The 8,506-nt window shown below is 28.3% G+C and overlaps 1 long non-coding RNA gene across 1 annotated transcript; it reads right to left on the bottom strand.

The window, feature by feature from the left end:
• Window positions 1–6,539: 6,539 nt before the first annotated feature.
• LOC139822277 (uncharacterized) lies at window positions 6,540–7,856 on the bottom strand. The gene is made up of 2 exons (XR_011734481.1): window positions 7,570–7,856; window positions 6,540–6,594 (listed from the first exon to the last, which is right to left on the bottom strand). It is a non-coding gene; the product is annotated as an uncharacterized lncRNA (long non-coding RNA).
• Between the last annotated feature and the right edge of the window lie 650 nt (window positions 7,857–8,506).

The raw sequence follows: 8,506 nt of genomic DNA, 5'->3' as shown, positions 1-8,506 counted from the left end.
AAAAATGTATGTATATAAATATATGCATCAAAGAAAGAATATAATACTATAAATAAATATGTAACACTTCAAAGATCCATTGCCTTAAAATGAATAGGTTATGTATTTCAAAATTAGGTTTAATATATAATTCTGGAAGTCTATAATATATGGGTGTAAGTATTGGTCGATTTATTGTGTAAGAATACACCGCGTGCAAAATTCACAGAATAGTTATATCGACATTTTGCTATTTGTTAAAAAATATTATTGTGAGATATCTCAGTTGTCTAAAATTCAGTTCAAATAATCTCGTAAGCATAAATAAAAAATATAACAAAGAATATATTTCACTGGTAGATTTAAAAAGTGATAATATGTAAATGATAAAAAGATTTCTGTGAATAATAAATTACCTTCATATTTGGTAGAAATATTCCACTTTCTGCCGAGCATTCCCTTAGGAAAATTTACTTAAAAAAACTTAAACTTAACTTTATATATCAATTAAAATATACCTTGCGTTTCCTGGACTTTAGGCTTTTCAAAAATTCCTATAATTTTCCTCAACATAGTCCATTTATTTTTATGCTTGTCTATTAGTTTTCCTCTTGCTACTTCTGGTTTATTATTACGTGATTTATTTTTTCCAATAGGACTGACATAATAAGTTGACCTTTTTTCTCCTTCAAAAATCTCTGCTACTTTATCAGCCAGAATGCTTATTGTTGCATTATTCAGCCGTTTTCCTTTATTTAGAAAATAGCATATAATAATTTTACACAAATTATTGCGGTCCCTATCGTTAATAGATTTTTCAACATCGTATTTTAATAATATGGCTCTTCCTACTATATGCCTGTTTAACAAGTCTTTTAAATCAAAGTTAATGATATCGTATGCTGTGAATATTCTATCTATTCTATCATCCACACTAATAATGTGTACTTCATTACTGCTATTGTTAGAAATTTCAGATATTTCATTTATCAAAATGTTTGACGACGTTGAAGCAATATCGCATTCTGTTGATAATGAAAGCTTTGATTTTTTTGCCACTGGTTCTATATATGTTTCTATATTCTCTGGAGGCATCTAGAAATTATATCATCGTATAAATATTTAAACAGTAAATTAATTATTAAAAATGTTTACAACAAAATGCACAAGTACTATATTTTAATAAGATAAATACTATATTTTCAGATGATGTAGTTTCTATTGTTGTATTTTCTATTGTTGTGTTTTCTATTGTTGTTGTTGGAGTAACTTTTGACAATGCTGCTTGAATTCTTTTCCGTTCTCCTAACAAAGGAACTAATTCCTTAAGATCATCATCAGTTAGTAAATGTAGCAAAGCCATAGTGTTAATTTTATGTTCTAAAATAATAGATGCATAATTAGATAAGTGAAACAATAAAGAATGAGAATTTGAAAAAGAGAAGGGGTAAGGGAAAAGGGCAGGGAAAGAACGAGACAGAATACAAAAAAATATTTACTTATATAAAAGAATAAAAATATATTTAAATTAGATGATGATCATGTGGTGAATTCGCTGATCGTCTTTTTACAACAGTTAGGCTGGGGCTACACTATGTGCGTTTTCGCGAATCGGATTCGCGAATCGTACATTTGTCTAAACACACATGGTATACAAATGCACGATTCGCGAATCCGATTCGCGAAAACCAGGGTTGGGTTTCATACCCATTCCAGAAGTTTTGTACGTATTATACGTATTATCAGAGAGAAATCTAAGAGCAGCCACCGGGATCATTCCGTTCCAGCAGACGTATACTGACGCGCCGCCTGAGCAAGTGGACGTCAACTACGTCGTTACCATATATGTAATACTCCTATATTGCTAGTGGCGTATCCTCACAATAGGCGGTAACGACGCCGGGAAAGTGAGATACACATACAATATATATAGGTGATCATGTACTACGAAGGTTATACGCATGCGCTGGCGTAACCGGTTTGATGGGGTTGACTTGACGCTACAAATCTTTCTTCTTTTTCTGTCTTTACTGAAAGAAAGAAGAAGAAAAATGCTTCAAAGCATTTGTAGTAGCAAATCCACCGCAGACTTAAAAAGCTGTATTTAATAATAAGATTTAAAAATTATTTGTTAAAAAAAGAAACAATATGATACAGTTATAATATTTATTTTTATTGTCTTCCTTATGTTATAAAACAAAAATTAAAAATATAAAAGTGACATATAAAAACAAAACGAAAAGAAGATTTTTATATAATATACATCTGTATATGTATATAATACTAAAACTATAATAATATTAAAACTATATACTTTTACATAATACTAAAATTATAAACATTTGTAAACATAACACATAAAAACTATTGATGACTAAATAAAATAAGTTTTGTATATTTTTGACGAATAAAATTATTTTTGATAGACATATTTTTGGCTTCGTGAAACAGTCTTACGTTTATGTATAATGATATTATATGTTGAGATAATATATGATTTTGCATAGCATCACTAGAAAATGGAGATAATAATCTACGATATATAGTAATTGTTAAAAATTGTTTAATTTTATTTTTTCGCAATTTATTTGTATATTGCCGGATAGTTGTTTCTGACATTTTACAAATCCTGTATACATTATCAGATGGTTTTAAATATGGCCCTCTACTTTTTAGTTCTGATAACAAAGGCATTTTATCACCCAATAATTGATTTTTACAAAAATCACAACCCTTGTAGAAAAGTATTACTGACTAAATACTTAAAAACTCAGTGATTTAAAACTGTCAATATTTATTTGGGAAATACTGGGAAAATACTGGTAGTGATAAATATTATAGGTAGTGATTAATACTACACAGAACTACTGGTGCTTAGTATTGAATTACTCACCGATATTTCGATTTCTGATATTTACTCGGCATAAAAAAAATTATTTTTTTCGAAATTTAATTACTATTTTATAACTAAATTTGTTTCTTAAGATGCAGTCTATAATTATAAATATTTTCTGGTATTTGAAAAACACACTTACCTTGGTGGGATTCGAACTCGGGACCTCTGGATCGTGAGTCAACTGCCTTACGTGGTAGACTACTTCTTAATTTGATGTAAGTGTTATATATAGTCTACATGTGTCATACCAGCGCAAATATATAATTTTTCAAAAATCATCTTAAGAAACAAATTCAGTTTAAAAAAAGTAATAAAATTTTGAATTGGATATAAGAATGATATCCGCAGTACTATTTCAAAACTTGTACACTTTTATCACGACAAATTAGTACAGACCTTCATATAAAATGTATTTGTGCCTTACTTTTATCTCTCTTCCTTAATATTATCAGGAATTATACCCATTATAATGTTTCTATACAAATTGTAGTACTGGTCAGTGATTAATTTCACATGGAATATTCAGTTCAGTACTTGAGTATTAACATTAAAATACCCTTACAAAAAAGTATTACTGACTAAATACTTAAAATCTCAGTGATTTAATACTGTCAATATTTATTTGGGAAATACTGGGAAAATACTGGTAGTGATAAATATTATAGGTAGTGATTAATACTATACAGAACTACTGGTGCTTAGTATTGAATTACTCACCGATATTTCGATTTCTGATATTTACTCGGCATAAAAAAAATTATTTTTTTCAAAACTTAATTATTATTTTATAACTAAATTTGTTTCTTAAGATGCAGTCTATAATTATAAATATTTTCTGGTATTTGAAAAACACACTTACCTTGGTGGGATTCGAACTCGGGCCCTCTGGATCGTGAGCCAACTGCCTTACGTAGTAGACTACTTCTTAATTTGATGTAAGTGTTATATATAGTCTACATGTGTCATAACCAGCGCAAATATATAATTTTTCAAAAATCATCTTAAGAAACAAATTCAGTTTAAAAAGAGTAATAAAATTTTGAATTGGATATAAGAATGATATCCGCAGTACTATTTCAAAACTTGTACACTTTTATCACGACGAATTAGTACAGACCTTCATATAAAATGTATTTGTGCCTTACTTTTATCTCTCTTCCTTAATATTATCAGGAATTACCCATTATAATGTTTCTATACAAATTGTAGTACTGCAGTGATTAATTTCACATGGAATATTCAGTTCAGTACTTGAGTATTAACATTAAAATACTGGCCAGTGATTTATTACACATGGAATTCTCGGTCCAGTATTTCAGTACTAACATTGAAATACTCATCAGTAATTCAACACAAGTATTTATTACACAAGTATTTATCACCTGGTATTAAATGCTTTCTCATCAGAAATTTAATACTAAGTATTCAATACTCGTCCTGTATTAAATACTACTTTCATAAATTACTGACCAGTAATAAAATACTGTGCAATACTTGAATCACAGTGATTCAAGTACTAATAAATACTTAATTTTAGTATTATTAATATACAAAATAAGTATTTATTACTAACCAGTTAGTAATACTTTTTTGTAAGAAAAGTTATAATTTTATATAATTTATTACAAATATATCCTGCTATATATTGTACTATATTATCTATATATAGTGTGAGCTGCCAAAATGTGTTTATATAATCATGCTCGAAAATGAGTGTTTCTTCATCAGAATTTTCTATTTCTTCATTTGCTATGGGACACTTAAACATTTTTGAATTTGATGATACATGTAAAACATGTAAAACATTTCTAAACTATCAAAAAGACAATTGCCGTTATCAAACTCTTTCAATTCATGCCTGATTAATAGACGTTTGTATGCACTTTTCAGTTGCAAAGCATTCGGATTATTATTAAAACCACCACGACTTCGTATAGCACTAAAAAACGTCTCAAGAAAATCTTGAGACAATTTATATGTTAATAAATAGAGTAGACCGGGGCATGTTGTCACATTGGCTTTATTTAAAAAACTAATAACCAGAGAGCACACACAGTATTGAACGTACAGATGAAATTAATTGAGAAATAGTTAAACTGAGCGGTCCTGCTATTTACCATTGCACCGAGGAAATCGGTCCTCGCAATCGGTCCTGTAACAATACGTCCTAGAGTAAAAATTTTGATTTGGCTGTAGTTTGCCCGTATTTCATGGGCCAACATTTTCGTGTGTTAATCTTTAAATAATGCACCAAGTAGAATATTGCAAGTTCTCAAATAATAACCGAACGTATAAATGAAATTAATTAAGAAATAGTTAAACTGGGCGGTTCTGCTATTTACCATTGCACCGAGGAAGTCAGTCCTCGCATGTAACAATACGTCCTAGAGTAAAAATTTTGATTTGGCTATAGTTTGCCGTATTTTGTGGGCCAATATTTTCGTGTGTTATTTCTTAAATAATGCACCAAGTAAAATATCGCAAGTTCTCAAGCAACTGAACGTACAGATGAAATTAATTGAAAATATAGTTAAACTGAGCGGTCCTGCTATTTATCATTGCACCGAGAAAATCGGTCCTCGCATGTAACAATACGTCCTAGAGTAAAAATTTTGATTTGGCTGTAGTTTGCCCGTATTTCGTGGGTCAACATTTTCGTGTGTTAATTTTTAAATAATGCACCGTGTAGAATATTGCAAGTTCTTAAGTAATAATCAAACGTATAGATGACAATAATTGAGAAATAGTTAAACTGGACGGTCCTGCTATTGACCATTGCACTGAAGAAATCGGTCCTCGCATGTAACAATATACATCCTGCAGTAAAATGTGTATATAAAATATCTATTTTTTATATAAAAATGTCTCTCATTTTACATTGCACATATATTTAATATCACATAAATCACATATATTTCTACATTTTATAAAATATATGTAGGTATCATATAATCGGAATTTATACGACATAATCCGAATTTCTCAGATAAAATATTCAATACAGCAATAGTGAATATTAAACAACTAAAATTAATCAGTTCTATATTCTCGAAGTCTTATTATTATTCAAAGAAATAACTTTCGCGGTCCTTTAATTGACTCGTTTTACAAAAGCTTTTAAAAAAGTGACGACACGCTCGGTACACTTAATAATATTACAGTTAGTCTAGTTTTCTAGATTTTTGAAATGTAATTAAAGAACAGAACTAAATAAAAGAGAAATAGTTACAAAAGCTTAAGTATGAGGACATATTAATAGTGAATATTAAACAACTAAAATCAATCAGTTCTATATTCTCAAAGTCTTATTATTATTCAAAGAAATAACTTTCGCGGTCCTTCTATTGACTCGTTCTAAAAATTCTTTTCTTCTATCGTTCTAAATCTTTCTAAAAAGCTGCGAAACTCCGATTTAAATTTTGATAACGAATTTCGTTGACTAAAAGTCGACTTCGCCAGATTGGCCAAAGAAAAATATTAAAATTGAGGTCGCTTATATTCCAGGGCACCCTATATTCGAGGCTAACTTAAACAAATTCTTTGTAGAAAAATAAAAAAATGCGCGGATCAATCCTCTGTTTGCGATTGCAAGAAATACCTCTTCATTCACACCTCCTTCAAGTATCTCTTTTTTCTTTAGCAGCCCGTTCTTTGGCATGAGCTAATCGGGATTGATATCTGATCATCTGTTGCATTCGTATGAGCTTTTCTTATCACACCTAGAACATGTTAATTTTTAAACATTAGTAATTTATATTATTTTCAAAATAATTTGTTTACAATTACCTTCAATCATTTTAAATAACAAATACAATTAGAAGGATAAATAATTGGCATGTTACTTATTCATGGCAAAATTATTATTTCCTCGATACAAAATTCGAACTTTTGCTATAACTTTCTTTTAAAAAAGCATTTTAAGATCTATGTTTATATAAAATATTTTGTCTTATATATAGATATATTTCTGTACAAACTTTAGTAGCAAGCTCTATGAACAGAAATAAGACAAAATATTTTATACAAACATAGATCTCAAAATGCTTTTTTAAAGAAAGTTATATGGAACATATTTGAAAGTGGAAGTTTGTATACAGCTGTAGAAATAAAGCAAAATTGACATAAAATCTCTAGAGTGATAAATTCAATATTTCATTGTATAGCTTGTATTGACAGGAAAGACGGTACTTTAAAATACAAATTGAAATAAAATTGTTTTTTATACATTTCATATTTTGGTTATAACTTCTAATGAAGCATTTTGGAGATGTATGTTTATGTAACATTTTTTTCTTATTTCTGTTCATAGAACATGGTACTAAATGTAATGTATTCTGCATTTTTTTTATTTATTTTATTAAGCACCTTTTAAAAAAAAGATAAATTAGAGTAAAACCTATAGAATTTTGAGTATTATATTCATAATATTTTAGGATATCTACATTAATTCCCCACACATAAAAGAATTACAGAAACTACTGAATAATTTAAGGATAGCAAAATTTTTAATTATTAATTACAATTTATTTAATTTTCAACGTTTTCTATTAGGTATTAATGACGCTGTCTGTACACATCTTTTCCAACATTAGTAAATTTTACTAATGTTGCAGTTTACTAATGTTGGAAAAGATATGTGTAATACATAAATATATATAGTCTTTTGGGATAAGTTTTATTGTGTATTAACTTACGTGTCCATAATGCACCTTTGGTCAATTCAGCTTTTGCTTAAATTAACTCCTTTGATAGTAATGTCTATCCAAAATAGTTCCATCAAAAATAAAATGTGAGAAGAACCCTATAATAAAACATGAAAAAATTTACAATAATACCAGAAATATAAAGAGATATACGACCGTTATGGTATACAATTAAATTAGATTAAATTAAATTGCCATTTACGGTCCGAGCTTGGATCTTGGTATATAGCATAATTATTATGATTATATATATATATTTAAGAATATTTCATAATATTTCAAAAATACATTTTAAATATTTAAGAAAATTTTGTCTGGGTGATAAAAAAGAACGTTTTTAAAAATATTTTAAAAAGATTCTTAAAATATTCTTAAAAATGTTACCACAAAAAGTTTTTAAACCATTTTAAAATATTCCTAAAACCATTTTAAAATGTTTCTCACAATATTTTTATAGAAATATTTAGAAATATTTTTTGAAAACATTTTGTGCTGTATGGGCGCTACAAGTCTTGGATACATCATCATTTGATAATATTTTGTATAATTGCATAATATGCAATAAAAATTTTTCGTGCAGTTCATTGCAGTTCATTTCCAGACACGCGGATTCTGCGTGTCACAAAAATATTATTAAAGAAAATATTATAGATGATGATAATAACAGTATAAATGTCACAGAACAACAAGGACATCATAAACAAAAATTTAGAAAACAATGGTTGTATAAAAAGGAATTCAGACCGCATGGTTACGCGAATGCCAAATGATGTCAACTCAACATTTTGTTCAATTTGTGATTTATCAATTGCTTGCGGACTATCACATATACATATATCGACACGCAGAATCCAAAATGCATAGAAATAAGTTGGAAAAAAGTAATATAGAAGCGAACAAATCGAACGAAAATTTGAATACTGATGAA

This window comes from Temnothorax longispinosus, chromosome 11 (assembly GCF_030848805.1).
Source record: "Temnothorax longispinosus isolate EJ_2023e chromosome 11, Tlon_JGU_v1, whole genome shotgun sequence".
Taxonomy (NCBI): domain Eukaryota; kingdom Metazoa; phylum Arthropoda; class Insecta; order Hymenoptera; family Formicidae; genus Temnothorax; species Temnothorax longispinosus.
Note: the sequence above shows the minus strand (reverse complement) of the source record. Positions and strands in the feature narration are given on the sequence as shown.